The sequence below is a fragment of the Thermobia domestica genome, chromosome 15 (genome assembly GCF_964235325.1).
Source record: "Thermobia domestica chromosome 15, izTheDome1.hap1.1, whole genome shotgun sequence".
In the NCBI taxonomy this organism is placed as follows: domain Eukaryota; kingdom Metazoa; phylum Arthropoda; class Insecta; order Zygentoma; family Lepismatidae; genus Thermobia; species Thermobia domestica.
In genome coordinates this window covers 127,345,884-127,363,513 of record NC_137468.1, presented here as the reverse complement: position 1 = coordinate 127,363,513, position 17,630 = coordinate 127,345,884, and the positions used below count along the sequence as shown (strand labels likewise).

Genomic DNA, 17,630 nt, shown 5'->3' with positions numbered 1-17,630 from the left:
TACCTTTCATCGTGCTGTCTTGAATCTTTAGCGGTTCCTTGTTCTTGTTAACATAGAGAAGAATCAACAATTTCAGTTTTGCGACGTTTAGCGGCGCCTCGAGCAGATTTTGAGCGCTTATTTCGTTTTCTGGTTTTTGATAAAGGTCGTTTGCGAGCCATTATGTATTTGCAGTATATCAGCTCATGCCTGATTGGTAACACCTTCAACTCGTTAGCTACACTGCGAAATAGGTGATAGTACGACCTTGTAGTTGTAGAACATCCCGTCGAAAATGCGAGTGGCGCTAGCGTACAGATGTTCCTTTTAAAATGTTAACACTTTGCACAGTTATTCTCGAAATACATAAAGCACGTTGGTAATACATGATGAAGTATAATATCCAGAGGAAGAAGACATTTCAGTGCTTAGAACGATATATAAATGTTGAAGATCGCTGGCCTCTTTCGACAAATATAAGTAATCAAAAAACGGATTTGCGCTGTGGTGTGCAGTTTAGTTGCATTTTTCACTCCAATATCTAGTTCTTAAGATAATTGAAAACAAATCAAGCTTCAAGAAAAATTTAATACCATTTCATTCTAATCAATAATAATCAGGGAATAACATATTCAAGTTTCGGAACGAAATTTTTATTAATTATTTCACTATATTAGAACAAATTTTAATTAATTATTAATTAATTATATAAGCGCATATTGATTATATCAACATAAAATTTATCATTACTGCTATTAAATATATTGCTATAATGTTATATACTCAAATCATTTCGTTAATTTGCGTTCTTTAGTAATTCTGAGTAGAGTGCCAACGCCCTTAAGATAAAAAGTATTTTGAAAGTGTCCGGAACCAGGTGGTTATCCCTTCATCAGTGCGTTGTAAGGCTACTGGAAAATTGGTCAGTGCTTCAAAATTACTTCCAACTAGCTGTATTCGAGGACAAACTACAGAGTTCCGAATTTATTTTAAATGAACTGAACAATTTTTATACGAAAGCATACTTTTTTCTAAAATATGCTCTAAATTTTCTCAACTCCTTTAATGCACTTTTTCAATCCCGGAAGGTTTTGATTCCATATTTTCGCACAAAACTCAAGGAAATTATTTCGAACACTAGGCCAAATTTTTTTGCAAGCTGAATTAGTACACCAATATAACATAAATGTTTCAAACCCAAGAAATCTTCTGCCGTTAGATGAAGTGTTTCTTGAGCAAGAATGCGAAGATTTTTTGCTTGAATTACCTGAAGAAGGTGTGAAAGCTATTAGGCTTCGCTGTCTTGATTTTTATATTGAGGCTACAACAGAGATATAAGCACGGCTTCCACTTGGCTCGCCACTGTTTAATGAAATGGAATTTTTGAGCGCGGATGTAGCTCTCGATTCAAAAAAACAAAAGCCGATAGATATCGGGCATCTTCGAAGTCATTTGTCTGAATACCTTGATGGCAACGGTTTGATTGCAGAATGGAGGCGTCTCCGGCATGAATTGAACGGAGCATTAGTGTATGTGTGTTTGTGTAAGTTTGCAAATTTGCTGGTGACTGTGCGCACAGAATTATAAATTCTTAAGAATTCCGCATCTCTAAACATTGATTTATTTTGTATTGTGCTTACGAATATTCCTCATGTACAGCCAAAGACAGTAGCAGCTAGTTTTCTTTGTTCGTATTCGTTTCAGTAAATATGGGAGTGCTGCTCTTAAGTAAGTACATACCAAATATATACTTAATATTTTCTTTGCACCGTAGATTACATTCATATTAAAATCTATCACGATATCTAGGATAAAAATTAAATTTATATAATATTTATTTTATATTTTTTATGATTTATGTAGGTTGTCCGTCCTGACCGAGATATTTATAGGGTTTTTCCTCAATCACACCGACAAATGCAGAGATTGCACCTTTAACATAGGTCTTGACCTACACCTTTCCATATCCTTTCCCCTCCTCTATCGCTACGCCTTAGATACCTAAACAACAAATCAAGTTTAAATTCTGCGTAAGCTCAAAGGAAGGCTGTCAGTTATCTGCTTGTATGTGGTTATAAGATTGGGGTGAGGGGGTGGAAGCGAAAAAGATTAAAGTACGTTTACTAAATACAGTACTTGAACGGTTTAGATGAAGGGAAATTTTGTCCGGAAAAGGGAAATTCTGAAGCTTGTGAAGGGAAAACGGCTCTGAAGAAATTGGCATCACTGATGCGTACTGAGTTCAGTCTTGGGAAGTAACGTAACGCAAGTAACGTTCCCTAGTAACGCGTTACATTTTTTTACAAAGTAACTAACGGTAACGAGTTACAAATTTTTAAGTAACGTATCTAGTTTGCGTTACTTTTTTCGCGTTACAATTCGGATGAGTAACAACAATCTATGTATTTTTCTTTCTGAAACAAATGTTTCTTTCCTGTAAGTGAATTTCTCAGAATGGAACAATGGAGCATTAACTACGTATGTCAGCACCGACAGTCAGTCACCGACACACAGAGAAACAGATAAGATCTTGGTGCGACTTGCTGTTTTTGGAAGATGAGTACAGCCTCAGGGAAATCTCGTGTACTGATTGCAAGCACCTGGAAGATTTTGTCATAGATTTTGACAGCTCCAAATCAATACATTCAGTGAGTGAACTACAAAATCAATGGTACCGATAGTCTATTTTACTTTGATTGGTGTTTTCATAAAGATGGAGAACGAAAATATATTACCGTTCGAACATTTGAAAGAATATTTTTCTTAAAAGTTGAGGATGATGGTGGACAGAATTTGAGTAAAGTGTCTGATGTTCTCCGGCGGGAAATATTTATCAACAACTAGGGTGCCATAATTGACGATATACAGTAAGGGGTTAATATAAATAAACTGTGTTCTGATGAGCAGGCGTACTTTATTGATGTAATGTTGATGGTATGTAATATTGGAGTTCTTGCAGATGGGCACGAGTCAACCTAAAACTCGACTCGAATGCAAGTAGAGTTTCGAATTGAGTCAAGCGTAATTTTCTCAAGTCGAGTTCCGAGCCGATTCACTGTTTTTGACGTGGAGTTTGATAAATGGTTTGCTCGTTCAGCTCGTTTTGAAATCATGGCTGGTTTACACTGGAAAACGAAAGCCATGATAAATGCAAACAATAATATGGAATACTTCTAGTGTTGCTCACGAGAGGGGACACTGCTCGCATCTTGTCTCGATAACGAGACCATAAGAGATTTTTATAACGAGGTTAGTTCAGCTCGGTTCAACTGAGCCGGTGGTTCTAGCACTTCTCTGTTCGGCTCGATAGTGAATGAGCTGTGAGTCGAGCTGCTCGAGTCGTTGACAATTCTAAACCCTGGCCGAGGAGTTTTGAAGATATTTTGCCAGCGCTTTATAACTTTTAACAATATTTGTCTCAAGCCCGAATACTCAACCTAGACCCTCAACTCAAATTCAGAAGCTCGTGAACAATGCCCTTTACTCCTAGACTTCACGACTATTGAGGTTGGCAATCAACTATTTTTTATTTATTTTTTTAGCATTCAAATACAAACAGCCTATCTTTCATGTTTATACATTCATTATTATTATTATTAATTTGAAGTAGTAATAGTATCATTGATAATAATTATATTGTCTATGTAGGATGCTTGAAGAGAGTACTCGAAACTACACACAGGATTTTGCTCAACTCGACTCGAAAACTTCACCCGAATTCGAGTCGTTGAAGAAAATTTTTCGAGCCGAGTTCTCGAATTAAGCTCAATGATGTCTGTTTCTAGTCGAGTCGAATTTCAAAGAAAACTCGCTCGTGCCCATCCCTACGAGTAACGCAGTATGCCATTTTAGTCAATGTTACATTATATGAAAATGTTCATATAGCTGTCAAGTAAGAATTTGTTCTTGCATCTACATACAGCGATTCAAGACATGCAATAATAATAATAATAATAATATGGTAGTAGTATTACGAAAAATTTAAGTAATAAGAATTTGTTTCACATATTCAAAGTTTCGGACCTAAAAGTAACGCCTTAGTAACGCGTAACTTTCGAAGTAGGGTCACAGATACTTTTGGGGGGCAAGTAAAGCGTTACATTTTAAGAGAAAGTAAAGTAACTTGTAACCCGTTACATTTTTAGAAGTAACTTACCCAACACTGACTGAATGTGGCAACCTTCTGACACCAAGGTGGTGACTCTACCCACCCACAGCTGCGGTAGGCCAAAACGTCTGGGACTCTCTGGACAGTCCTCGTAATACAGATAATTAAGGTCGAAACGAACAAAGATGACTGGAAAACGTAGCTTCGATAGAAAAATATGTATGAGGATCAGAAACTCTTAGTTGGAGAGCAGAGATCCCTGAAAAAAAAAATATATATATATATATTTCTTATAGAATAGATGTGCGTGAAGGAAATATTCCTAGTGTTTTATTAACTGTATAATAGACCCTACTAGAAGAATTCCAAGAAATAATTGAAATAAAAATTACCATATTCGTGTTTCTCAGTCGCTGTTGCGATTACTTCTGTTTCGAATTCTTTAGTTTCGCATATTTAAATACAACAGAGAGATGTATTCAGGAGCGTCATTTCAGATTTTGTTTGGGGGGAAGGCAAGGCCCTTTGATATAAGTAATATTTCGCGTTTTCCACTGATTTACTACTTCATTGATAAAATCTATATAAATCTCAAACACGGGGGTATTGCCTCTCCCTGCTCCCCTAAAGACGCCCCTAGCTGTATTTAAACAAAGACGGAAGTAGATCAATACATATTATAACACATAAACACTTAAGTAGTTTTGACCGGTGCGAATAAAACCATTCGAATTTACCTATGTGAAGGCAGTTGCGTTAATATTATGACCTACAGTATTATTGCATCAGGCGGATGTGATTTTTATCCTCAACAGGAAAATCCTGACTTACAAAACATACTCCCTGTTATACAATCAACTAAATCAAAACAATTCATGTTATTGTTATGATTATCATATGCAAAGAGGCAGCTGCGTGATAGATATCTAATCAAAAGTTTCTTCAGTGCAATCATAAAGTAAGATAAGAACTTAAATGAATAAGAATGATTAAGTTCGCATGGACAAAGAAAATAGAATTAGCAGAAACGATAGAGCCAAGGCTCACAGCTTTATATATATATATATATATATATATATATATATATATATATATATATATATATATATATATATAGAAATTCAGTATTCTTTTTATCTAATCTTTTCATCTCACGAGCTGAAGAACGAGTCTGAATGAACCAGAGTTGCCAACTTTTCTTAAGAAAAAATCTGAACGGGACAATCGGTGTTATAGCCTCCTTCCCCGTTAAATTATTTTATTTAACATGAACAACTTTTAAAAAGAAAACTGTGTAGAATGTTTTTTTTTTTTTAATCACAAACAAGTTCATTTAAGGAATGACTGAAACAGACTATCAACTAAACAAATTTTTTGTTTGGCTGTTCCCTTTGGTAAACTTAAATTTAAAAAATGCTAGAGGAACATCCTACAAAATTTAGCATTTGCTTCAAAATGTACTTTACGATACTCCTAGTAGCCTCGATCAATTTCTTGTTGCTCTTAAGAGATAATGTCAGTACAAGACATGTCCAATTTTAAGGTAATTAGCAGCTCAGCTCTCATTCAGTTGACAGAACAGCGGCTCCGAACATTCGTCTATTTTAGCGACATATTTGAAACCACACTTGCAACATAAGCATTTGATGGTAGAATGCTTAAGGCACATATCACAATGGCTCGCAAGTGAGTGAGTTTTTCTTCTCTTACGTTGTGAAATAGGCTTACCCATTTCTGTTCAACAGTAAAATCATTAGAACTGACAACAATGAGCAAGGCTGATTTGTTTACATTTAATTCATCCAACAGCACATCGACGTCGAGAGAAATCTTGCTGTCAATTCCCATTCATTCGACCGCTTCTACTACTTCATTGTATGAAATCATCCTTTTTAAGAACAGCGGTGAAATCATAGTGTTTACCCCGTTGAAGTCAGTGGTTCTCTAGATATGAAATTGCTTTATCATAGAATTTCTCGAAGTCAGCCACAGCTTCACTGTAAATAAGGCCATCAGAAGGATTTCTTGAAAGCCTCATGTGAGCTCGAAAATAGTTTCCGTCTCTTCTTGAGCGAAGCTTGCTTCGTAAAGTTTTCAGAATGCTGAATATTTCAGTTGCTGTGGTACTGCAATTTTGTAATGTCACGTTTGGCTTTTCAAATATGGAACAAACGTTAGTACAAAAATGTAGATACGAAGAAGTTTTTGAATATTACAAATAGCCAATATTGTTTTCAGATTCAGCACCATCCAAACAAAGTAGACCCGTCAGTGCATTGGGACAATCTTCCTCCAAACTTACAAAAATTTGCTATTAAAGCAGGAAAAACTTTCAAAATCTTGTCAATGGCTGGCTCAAAAGACAACCACCTCGTAGGAACGTGTTTGTTCAATTCCTTCCATCCGATTTTAGGCTCCTAAACAACCTCTCTTAAGTGTTCTTGGTGCAACGAAGAGGATTGAAAATGACTGTATAAATTTTCAGGACAACAGTAAATGTCGAAGTTAAGTTTGTGCATAACATATTTGAAAGTATTCATCAACACATGAGCAAGGCAGCCGGCTTTTAAGTTGTTTTTTTTTCCCCTAAGCAATATGTATGCTGATCGATTAACACGATTAGCATTCGTGTTGTCGCACTAAAAGCTATAACGTTTGCAATGTCCGAATCAAATTTTGCTAATGTGTTTAAAATTTTCTCGCATATTGCATCCGAGGTTTCTGAAGCACATCCAAAAAATCAAGAAGTTTGTTCTGACAACCCTTGTCGAAAGAAAAATACTGTACATAAACAGGATACATTTCACTGTTACATTTTTAGAAGTATCAGTCATTACTCTAAAGTACACGTCACTGCTGTTTTCTAAGTACGTGGATTTTAAAGAATCTATAGCCACTTCTTCAGCCAGGGCTCAAAGCACTTCCTTTACAATAGACTCAGATATTGTCTTTTCACAACTGATGTTTTTGCAATGTTTGAATCAGTAATTAGCTGGGGTAAGATTTTATTGCTGCAGTCGAATTATAAGACAAATTATGTTTTACGAAGTGAAATATTATAGCTAATCCAGCAAAGTTAATTTTATCACTTTCCAGGCTGTTTTGCACGGGGATATTTTTTTAAATTACAGCATTTTCCCTCATTTACCCTTCTCTTATGCTCTACACCATCATCGTGATGTTACAAGGTTCACACCTAACACAGAAATCACTACTGACCACCTCTGATAATCACTCATGCTATTCCAAACCATTTAGCACGAAACTTACACACTCGTTTTACTTTCTTAGCCGAGAATTTCGATGTGGATGATTCATTATTGATGTCTTCACTATCATCCATCATTGTATGTAAAAAATAACAACTTGACGTTGAAGAACAGAATAATACTGCACAGTACAATTTAATGTAAAGAATGCAATTGCGCGCTAAATCAAAAATGAAGACGATGACACCGACACTGGTGGCAAATCTAGCAGACGGCCGGTACCCGGTATAGTTAGCGTGGCGACCACCCGCTGAAGTGAGCGCTAGTGTTACTGCCACTGCGGTAGCAGTCGCTCTTATGTAAAGGTTGCATAAACCAAGGATATTATAAAATAGAGGATCTGCCCACACGTATCTTCATCCTATGAACTCAAAGCCGAAAGATATCCGAGAATCGTCTGATGGGTTACTCTCGTTTTCGCCATGTTTGTTGGATCGAAACAATGCGATCTTAGTGGCGCGAAGTGGGCGGCGAGTTTTGAAAACGCAGTAGACTTTACTTACGGGGACTGAGTTTAGCCAATCAGGAGTTGGAATGGAGATATAGTCAAACTAATATGAGAAATCTATGCATCAAAAAGTATCGGGGCTAATAACAGGGAATGCCCATAAAATGAAAGGGTATATGGTAGTTTGAGCTTTAGTGTGTAGTGCCCTCAGTAATTGTAATAATTTATAATAGTAACATTTCAATCCACCAGTGTAAACTTCTCATTGTAAGAGCTGGCAACATTGTGACTTCCGGTTTCTGTAAAAAAAAAAAAAAAAGCGCGCAGCTTCCGCTTGAGGAGAGACTATCATTTCTAAAATATCATGCTAAAGCAGTCAGAACGTATGTCTAAATCTAGTGATGAATAGTGTTTTCTGTGGTCATCAGGATTCATCCAAATCCTAATGGTGATTTAAGTGGCAGACGGAGCAATATGTTTTCTAACTAAAGCATTAGTAGGCTGTTTTGCTATTAGTTTTCAAGTGTGATGGGTAAACTAGATCTCTTTCTTTGTGTGTACTGGTTTCCACGTGCAATGTGATATCATTGGAATCTTATATTATCGTTGTTATGGTTTTGCCGTAACAGGGTGAAAGTGTCTACGAACATCCTATCAGCAGTGTCACTTCTAGTATATGTCCAAAACTTAAAGTAACTTTTAAGCGTTGTTTCCTGTTTTCTTAGCACTGCGAAATATAATAATGAGTGAGTAAACTTTCATTGGAAACCCTAACCCACACACTGTTCTGCCTACTAACTGCAAAGTGAGCGAACTATCTAAGTCTTCTCATGGTGCTAACTAACATTTAATCTCCCTTTATTCAGAAGTTTAGTTGTTATCCCATGTGTTATAAAATGAATGAATCACGCGCCGTCGGCACGCAGTTCAGTGGAAGCTTTCTCATGTTCCGTGTACTTTAAACCAAGCATATGTTTCTACAATGGTAGTCCTATTTCAATGGAAAATTGACGAGTCCTAATCCAAGACTGCATCAGTTTTGTGTCAAGTATTATTATAGCTATTTCTTACATAGTTATGTTGATCCTCACCTTCAGACTCCTTCCTGCTTGGAAATACAGTCATTACTTCCATGGAGTTTGGAATTCATGTCTTTATAACTGTTTTAAGTTACATTTGAGGCAGTTTAATATCATCATTCTTATAGACAGTGAGCAGAGGTCGTAATGGTAACTTCAAGTGAAAATGTTAAGTTGGAAATGGCGAGCAGCGCTCCAGCTGCTTACAGCCCTGGCCGAGGAGTTAAGTTTCGCATCAAGGTTACATGCTTTCAGGACGCACGTTATTTTGCAATCTGTGTTGGTAATTGGTATATCAAAAATGTGTATCCTTTTTACCGTTGCATCATTCCACGCAGTGAAGTGGCTACATTGCGTTTCTAGCTGCAGCGTATGCCCAGAAGCCCACCAGCTAAGCTCCGCCCGACTTCGCATAAGCTTCAAGTATCAGTATACCCGAAGATTCGTTGCAGTGTTGTTGCTTTAGTGATGATGATGAGGGTAGTTTTCAGAAGAGTTTTGATGCTGATTTGGGGTCGCCCTTCGTAGCGACAATATTCCCATTTTCGATGAGTGTATTTAATATTGCTCAAATTTATTTGAGCTTATGATTTTAGTGGCTCATCCTTTGCATAGCTTGTTGTTTAGACGAGCCTACGCAGTTTCCAAGTGGTCTAGCACCCAGTGCTCTCCTACGCTAGACTTAATGTCCGAAGTCAACAACCATCCAAGGTGGAAGTGGTTTTCTAGTTAGTTTATTCATGTTTATCTTTACCACGGTGGGGTCATCTTCATTCTACATGTGTTCAATTCATGTGCTGTCCTTGAAGTGATGCTTACTCAATGTTGAGTTCTGTTCGCTTGAATAGCAAACCGCTTAAATAATTAAGCAATTTGAATTTAATGTGTCACAATTTCAGTTATTTTATATGCACTGTTTTCCTCCTCCAGCTTGTGCTAGGTGGCCATTCCCGGGCTGACTAAGTTATGCTAGCAGTTCGCATGTTATGCGCTTGTTTTGTATGCTACACAGTTTATGGTGCTATTCCGTCTCACCAAGTGCTGCTTTTACCCTTTTATCACTTTTGTCCAAGCCAAAGTATTTTTGCAAGTAAGTTATGCCCAGATGATTAAGTGCATCTTTCTGATGAGTGAAAAGTTATGTGTGTTCGCTATGCCCATATAATGGCCTTATAATATTTTAATCAGTCGGTAATTTGAATTCCGACCTATCTGCATGGAAGTGAAGGTTACAATAGCCACGCTCGCTCACTTTAATTATATCAATCTATTAGAATAATGTTTATTGGATTACTTACAAATATGACGTCATGCTTCGTAATGAGTACTCGATTTACTACAACTTTCTATGATTATGATTATATATATATATATATATATATATATATATATATATATATATATATATATATATATATATATATATATATATATATACGGGATTATATATATATAAATATACAGGGTGGGCCATTTTAATCAATCCACGGAAATATTTGAAAAATGATAAAACATAGAAGACATGTTTGAAGTACACGTTATATGTTGCTAAGGGGGAAAACCAATTCCACCAAAAGTGCCCCTCTCCGCCCCCCGTAAATGGGGGTAACTTTAAAATGTCAAATGGGAACATGGGTCGAGTAATACCTCGTTCGAAAGGTCTTGGAAAATTAAGTAACGCTGTGCCAAAAGATGTTCTATATGGAGCACCAGTTTCAAAATGGCCGCCATGATATGGTACAGAAACTTCAGTACCCGTAGTATGAAAACCATGGAAGGTAAATGAATGGAACAAAATTGAAATACGTAAATATCATAGGGCATATCGAGTGTTGTGATCCCTGTGTTCCCAGTGGGCTAACTTCAAAATTTCAATGTCCGACCGGACATCGGTTCGGGCGTACGCTTGACCTACTCAATGCGGTTTGGAAGGCAGACTTCATTGATAGAGAATTAGTACACCGAATTAATGCGGATGGGCACATTTACATATTTTGATTAACTATTAGAACTCATGTCACATTGCGAGCTTCAGGGATGAAACGGTGCATACGTATATCCCCGAAATGCTTTCCGAATAACCAGCACCATTGCATAAAAGTTTCTGTGGCGACGGAGATTAGCAAATTCACACGTTTGTAAGTTCCAGCAACTGCATTATTCGACAACTTCTTTCGTATAACGTTCCTTCTGTTTTCGCATCAAATCATACTCAGCCATACAGATATGCGTTACCATTCAAATAAAATTTCACCTTTTGTAGTCACTACAGCGTCATTCTTACAAACAAATGTTTCAACAACACCATACCTACTTGTAGTGTTGCCATAATTTGCAAATTAAACTAGAGTTCTCATTTGAACTTTCACAGTTACTTTCTACCCCACTCACATACAGAGCGCAGGGAGAGATTATTTTGCAGGACTTGGATTTCTCTCTATACATTATGGCAATTTTACTCTAACAGTTTTGTCTCTGTTGTATCATTCCCGAGCCATGGAATGCCGTCCGTGATTTTCCTATTTAATTTTTATTTTAATTTATCTCTAACCGTATTCATACTATGTACACTAAACGTTTTTTTAGACACAGGCACCGTCTTGGTGATCATTTTGAAAACGGTGTCTCATGTCGAAAATATTCTTACAGAAGCTGTTTAATATTATTTGTCTATCTAACGTGATGTTACTCGCTTCAAGTTGCTATTTGAAATTTTCAAGGTGGCCCTTGGAGTCACCCCGACAACACCTCTCGATGTGCCGTACGTCAGTTACCTACTCCAGTTTTTCTTCTGTTGATTTATCTCCAATCGCTTTCATACTACGGGTTCTAAACCTTTTCTCTGACACGGATACTATGTTTCTGCGGACTTTTGAGAACAGTGTCATTTCACCTCAATCGTTTTCTCCTGCAAGATGTTTGATTTTGAAAGATTTATCGAACGAGGTACTGCTCGACTCATGTTACTATTTGAAAGTTTGAAGTTAGCCCACAAGACCGCTTCAGGGAGGCCACTGGGATCACAACAATATGATCACAGGGATCGATATGCCCTATGATATTTACGTATTTCAATTTTGTTGATTAAAATGGCCCACCCTGTATATATATATATATATATATATATATATATATATATATATATATATATATATATATATATATATATATATATATATATATATATATGCGCATGTTAATTAGTGTATAGTAATTTGTTTCACATTTTCTTTTATGGCAAACATAGTAATTGCCTACACATTTGTGTTTAAATTTCATGCTTCAATAATTTGTCTTTTTCCCTTTAGTGACAATTTAGTTGTGCATAATATAGGATTTTTATTATACGGTTGATATTCATATGTTAATACAAAGTCAATTGGTCTGGCTGTGTGCCATGCTATTCTCGTGGCAAGAATACTGAATTTTTTAAATGCTAAGAATATACTTTCTGAGTATGTCGAATTTTTGAACTATTAAGGAGGAGTACTAGTAGTTCCTTCTCAGTTCTCAAGAGCTGCTGACCTTTTTCCTTAGTGTAGCAGTTAAGTGTTCTGCAAAAATACATGCATGAATACAGTTAAAAATGATCTTTTTCAATAGTATATCCAATAAATAGTTAATTTTATTTTGAGTTTTGTCTGCTCACCACAGCCCTCCTTATAGGTTAGATCGTAAATGAGTTTGAGGTAAGGTAATACTGTTTAGGTGTGCATAAAGTTTAATAGTTGTTTAACTAAGAAGAGAGAAGGTGGGGTTTCCTTGCACCTCTTCGTAGATCAGGTGTGAGTTAGCATCGTATAGTTGGACGTTGTCTGTGCGCCCTCTTTGCGTTATGTGTTTGACACATTTGTACAGTTCTTCAGACTGGCGACTCAACATATCCATATCACTAGCGGATCCAGAAGGATCGTTTGGAGGGGGCGGTTCACTTCCTGGAAGATGATTGTAGCCTTCAGGTGACCAGACTTTTAATTTGCAAGAATGGGATGCATATGAATCCCGAGCTGGAAGGGGGGTGTAAACCTGGTTCCCAGATTCCATTTTGGGACCCGAATTTATATTATTATTAATAATAATAATAATAATAATAATAATAATAATGAAAGTATATTCTTTCTGCAAATTTAAATGAAATACGCACTTCCGTTTCGAAGGCATGGCGGTGTCACCGCGATATATCAGATGCGCTGTCTTGCACAGTACTTACACAAAAGAAAATATTGTATTGACAATGGCATTCCTTTTAACGAAAGAGTGTACAATTTCCTCTAATCATTTGTATTTTGAATAACAATTGCGGGGCAACAGTTGAGATAAAGGGCTTGGTCTACGTAAAAATAGATAACAAAAGTATACATACATAAAGAATAATACAAACTGTCAACATATAAGAAAACACATTATGATATTTCTACGTGCATTTCTTCGTAGTTTAAAAATTAATTGTAAAGTAATATTTAATAGTAGTCTATATGGCACACAATGTTCCAAATGCGCCAAAATATAGGGGAGCGATTTTTCCATATTGCTTAAATTTCTCTTTATGTAAGGATATAATTCAGCAAATTGAAAACTGAAAAAATATATATATTCACACTTAATTCCAAGGATGTTTTTAATGGCTCCATGATTATTCTCCGTTGTAGTGATTGCCCGAACATGAATTTCGTGGCTTTCCCCGAAATAAGAATTCGATGATATATTTCCCTTAAAAGAACTGCCCTGCTCACTCAAGGGCACAGATCAAGTACAGGAGAATGAAATGGATACACTTTCTAATACATAATACTAATCATCACTGAATTTAAACCTTGTACTCTCCTTCTAACAAGAACCCAGATTGACGGTTTGAAATTAAACTACAGCAGTAACATATAAAGAAATGAATTGCAAATATAAATCCTTATAAATTTAATACATTGCAGTACTCCTTAACCATATAAAACCCTACGAAGGTAAATGCACAATTCATTCAATAAAATACTGCAAATAATGTAATAACAAAAATATCAATACTAAACTTTCTGTTACACAAACTCGACAGAAATTTTCTCAGATCTAGCAGTAAATGTGAATAAATTTTACATGAATTAAAATGATATAGAATCACGATATAATCCATTATAATGCATAAATAGAAAAACATAAAAAAAATGAAACCCACTGAAAGATTAGCAAAGCCAACAGTAAAATCAACGAAAGATCAGAAATGTAAAACGAAAGTGATGTTTCCGTTCATTACCGCATAGATATACAAGCTATATTTCGTTTAACATACCGACTGGCGATATTATTTGACAATGTTGGATAATTGAAAAGAAAATAAAAAATAAAATTTAATTTTGAAAAATTCTCACCTTTTAAACGAAATTACCAATAGAGAATAAAGAACGTATAACTCAGGGGTGCCCACAAGGGGGGGTTATGACGCAAACTGCGTCATTGAAATATTTGGGGGGGTTAAAAATCTATATAAATATGTTTGACGGGGGGGGGGTAAAAATTAATCGAAAATATTTTTTTTCATGGAAGAATACCTATGGATAGACAATTGCGGGGGGGTGCGTCATGGACATAAGGGGGGGTAGGCACCACTGTATAACTTGTTGTATTTCTTTCATCTCAGATATACACGTAATATGGACTCAGTTTGCCTAATAACTAACACGCTTGCCTCTGGTGCGTGTGGTCCCGGGTTTGATTCCCGGTGGGATACAACTGAACGAAAAAATTAGTTCGAATTGCACTATAATCAGTAGGTTCATGTCTCTTTAGCTGTCCAGAAACAATCGTGGCACGTTAAATAAATCAAATATCATATGTAGAATATATAATTGTTTACTAAAAATATATTTTTTTTATTATTGTAGTTGTGCCCTTTTGTTTCAGTTCAAGATTTAAAAAAGATCTATTTCAAAAACTTTTTCGAGTTCGTTCATCTTTCTTGATTTTGTTTGCCATTCAGATACATACAAGTAGTTCAACTTTAGTCAGACTCACAACTTTCGGGGAATATCCACGAGTTGAAAATAATTACGGTCAAAAACTACGGAAACCACACAACGGCCTTAGTCACCTTGCAGTCCATTTCTGTGAAAGTTACAGCACAGACTCAAATCTACGTCCTTTCTTGTTCCTAGAAAATCTGCCGATGACACGATCGTAATCTACGTTTATGTTTCGGTGCGTATATAGTAGTAAAGTATCAAAGTAACAAAAAACATTGAAAGCGTGTCAAATTATTTTAAATGAGAAATCCAAATATCAATCTCAAGTCCCTAACTTTAAGGGATTTGGAGAGATGCCACCTTATTAAATTAATTTTCTTCCCATTCCCCTTTCCTTTCTTCGCGTTTCCAAAAAATCCTTCCTTAGTGATACCCTACAACAGAAATCTTATGCGAAGATCAGTTATTTACTCAGAACTTCGTCTTTTATATATGAATTTCGTACAATAATAGCTTGCAGCTTGCGTTATTCCCCGAGAAAAGATGAAATGCCATTAAAAGTCACAATGAATCCCTGGTCCGTTCCTAATGTTTTCGTGTTGAACCCAGAAGTCACGGCTCTCTTTGTTGTTCTAGTAGCTAGCGAACGTACCTTTGATCTCCGATACATGAGGTTCTGTGGTTTGACTCTCGGTGAGTGAGCATCAAACGCACTACAAAGGTTCAAATCCAACTTTAAATTCTATTTCTGTAAATTCTAATTTTGTAAAGCATCGCTTTTGACAAACGACTTAAATATATACCAATCAATAAACCAACCGAAAATTTTTAACTTAGATTCAGAGAGCTTTTCGGTAAGGAACGTGGAAGATTCTATATTGCTCTTTATTTAAGGTAAAGGTAATTGAAGTTTCGGGACCTGAATTCCATTTTTTATCCGTTTCCTAGGACACAATTTTAAAATATCGATTTTTATTTCAAACAGTGAGCCGTCTTATCCTCCTTCCTACAGCTGTTCGTACAACGATCGTTACTCTCAGAATTGTATTTCCTAATTCCATTCAGACCAACTCATAACACACATCATTCTCATTTAGTACGACCTAGACTGTCAATAGTTCAGCACTCTCTATTCTACAGGCTTCCTAAGTTTTACAATTTAATATCACAAACACCCGTTGATTTATTTAATTCTGAAACTGCATATAACTCTGCACTACGACGTCATTTTAATGGATAAATTCTAGTCAGGTATTGCCAACCTTTCTTGTTATTACTTGATGTTGCTATTTATTATTATTATTATTGTCTTATGTTTCAATCTCTTAGGTTTGTTAGATATTCCAGTGTAAATTGGCGTTCAGCTGTATCTGGAATTATGTTTGTAAATAAATCAATCTAATATAAATAAAATAAATAAATAAATTCTCGCTCCTTTGGGGCATGTTGTACCGCCTCAAGGTAACAGGGAAAGGAGTATTCACAATTCAATCTGTGCTAGGCTTGTCACACAGATTGGATCGGCCAGGAAAAGACCATATTTGAATGTCCCAACGGTAAATGCTGCTAGTAAAAAAAAAAAAAAAAAAAAAAAAAAAAAACTCGCCCCCTCCGCCCTCCCCTTGGATCCGCCAGCGATCCATATTGTGATTTTATTTACCATAATCTCTTTCATATTATGTTCTAAAAATTTGACCTTACCTGCTAGGGTGTTTCGGAGTATTGGGCCACTCCGGGGCGCTACAAGTGTATCCATAAAAGTTATTTCAGAAAATAACCAGACTTCTTTCCTTTAACACTCGCCTATCACTTCTCAAGAATTTAATTCTATGAGCTTTTCACATTATAAACATTTGATTATTGCTTCATCATGAATTAACATTAAACAAGGTCATAGTACTTGCTGTTTCTGCTTGAATTCTTTATTTCGTTAATGCTACAAACCTATTCTTATATAGTTTTTATTCACAGCTGTTTTTTTTTTTTTTTTTTCGATCTTAAATTGATAGCTGTAGTTTAGGTTCAGCAATACTTCTCATGACAATGATAATCGGTGTTGAGAATTAACTAACTGCCTATGCAAGACCGTGTGCGTTTTTCGAAGTCATTTTAAAAGGTGTTTAAATTAGGTTCGTTTATCACAAAAAAAGAACAATTTTAACAATGAAAAGGGAATAGAAAATAATACTACAGAAAACTCCTTTAAGGAAGTTGTAAAAACAATATTTCTCCAATTGGAAATTAAATCTTTCAATTTTAGTCCCACGATTATACACCCTGTAAGTTAAAGGAAATGGATGAATATTGAAGTATATCATAATGAAAGATATTTATGGAATGCGAATGTGGACGAAAACGTACAAACTCAGAGAATTACTACGAACACCATGTTGTTCACCACAAACTCGTATGGTTTCGAATCGGACCAGAGACTCTTCGCACCACTGGCGCAAATCCCGTGGGGATGAGGGGAACATGTCCCTTCCAATCTTGGAACTGGGGGGGGGGACTATCCCCTCAATAATCCGATTTGAAATATGCTTTTTAAACAGAAAAGTGATTTGTGTCCAATTGACACAAAGGAAAGTGAGTTGAAATTTATATCTCCCCAGAATAAGCTTCAAATCTTAGTCTCCCAATGTTGACAACTCTGCTGCCCTTATCTTCCACAGCATTGTTTTTCAACTTCATAAATATTTTGAACATCGCTTAAAAAAAGACTATGGGAACGGTCTTACCCGTTCCTCTCCCCCAATGTTTACGGATTTGCGCCGCTGCCTCGCGTCATAGGTAAGC

General features: G+C 36.0%; 2 protein-coding genes across 6 annotated transcripts in view; one reads left to right on the top strand and one right to left on the bottom strand.

Annotated features, from left to right (window-relative positions):
* Window positions 1-17,630, top strand: part of slif (cationic amino acid transporter slimfast) — a 638,367-nt gene that overhangs the window by 162,955 nt on the left and 457,782 nt on the right. The window lies entirely within an intron of this gene.
* The window catches only part of LOC145671225 (uncharacterized), a 315,575-nt gene that overhangs the window by 12,841 nt on the left and 285,104 nt on the right, over window positions 1-17,630 (bottom strand). For both annotated transcript variants that reach the window (XR_014128489.1, XR_014128490.1), the window contains one exon: window positions 4,136-4,346. The gene's annotated coding sequence lies outside the window, so the exon portion shown is untranslated. The remainder of the gene's footprint in view (window positions 1-4,135; window positions 4,347-17,630) is intronic.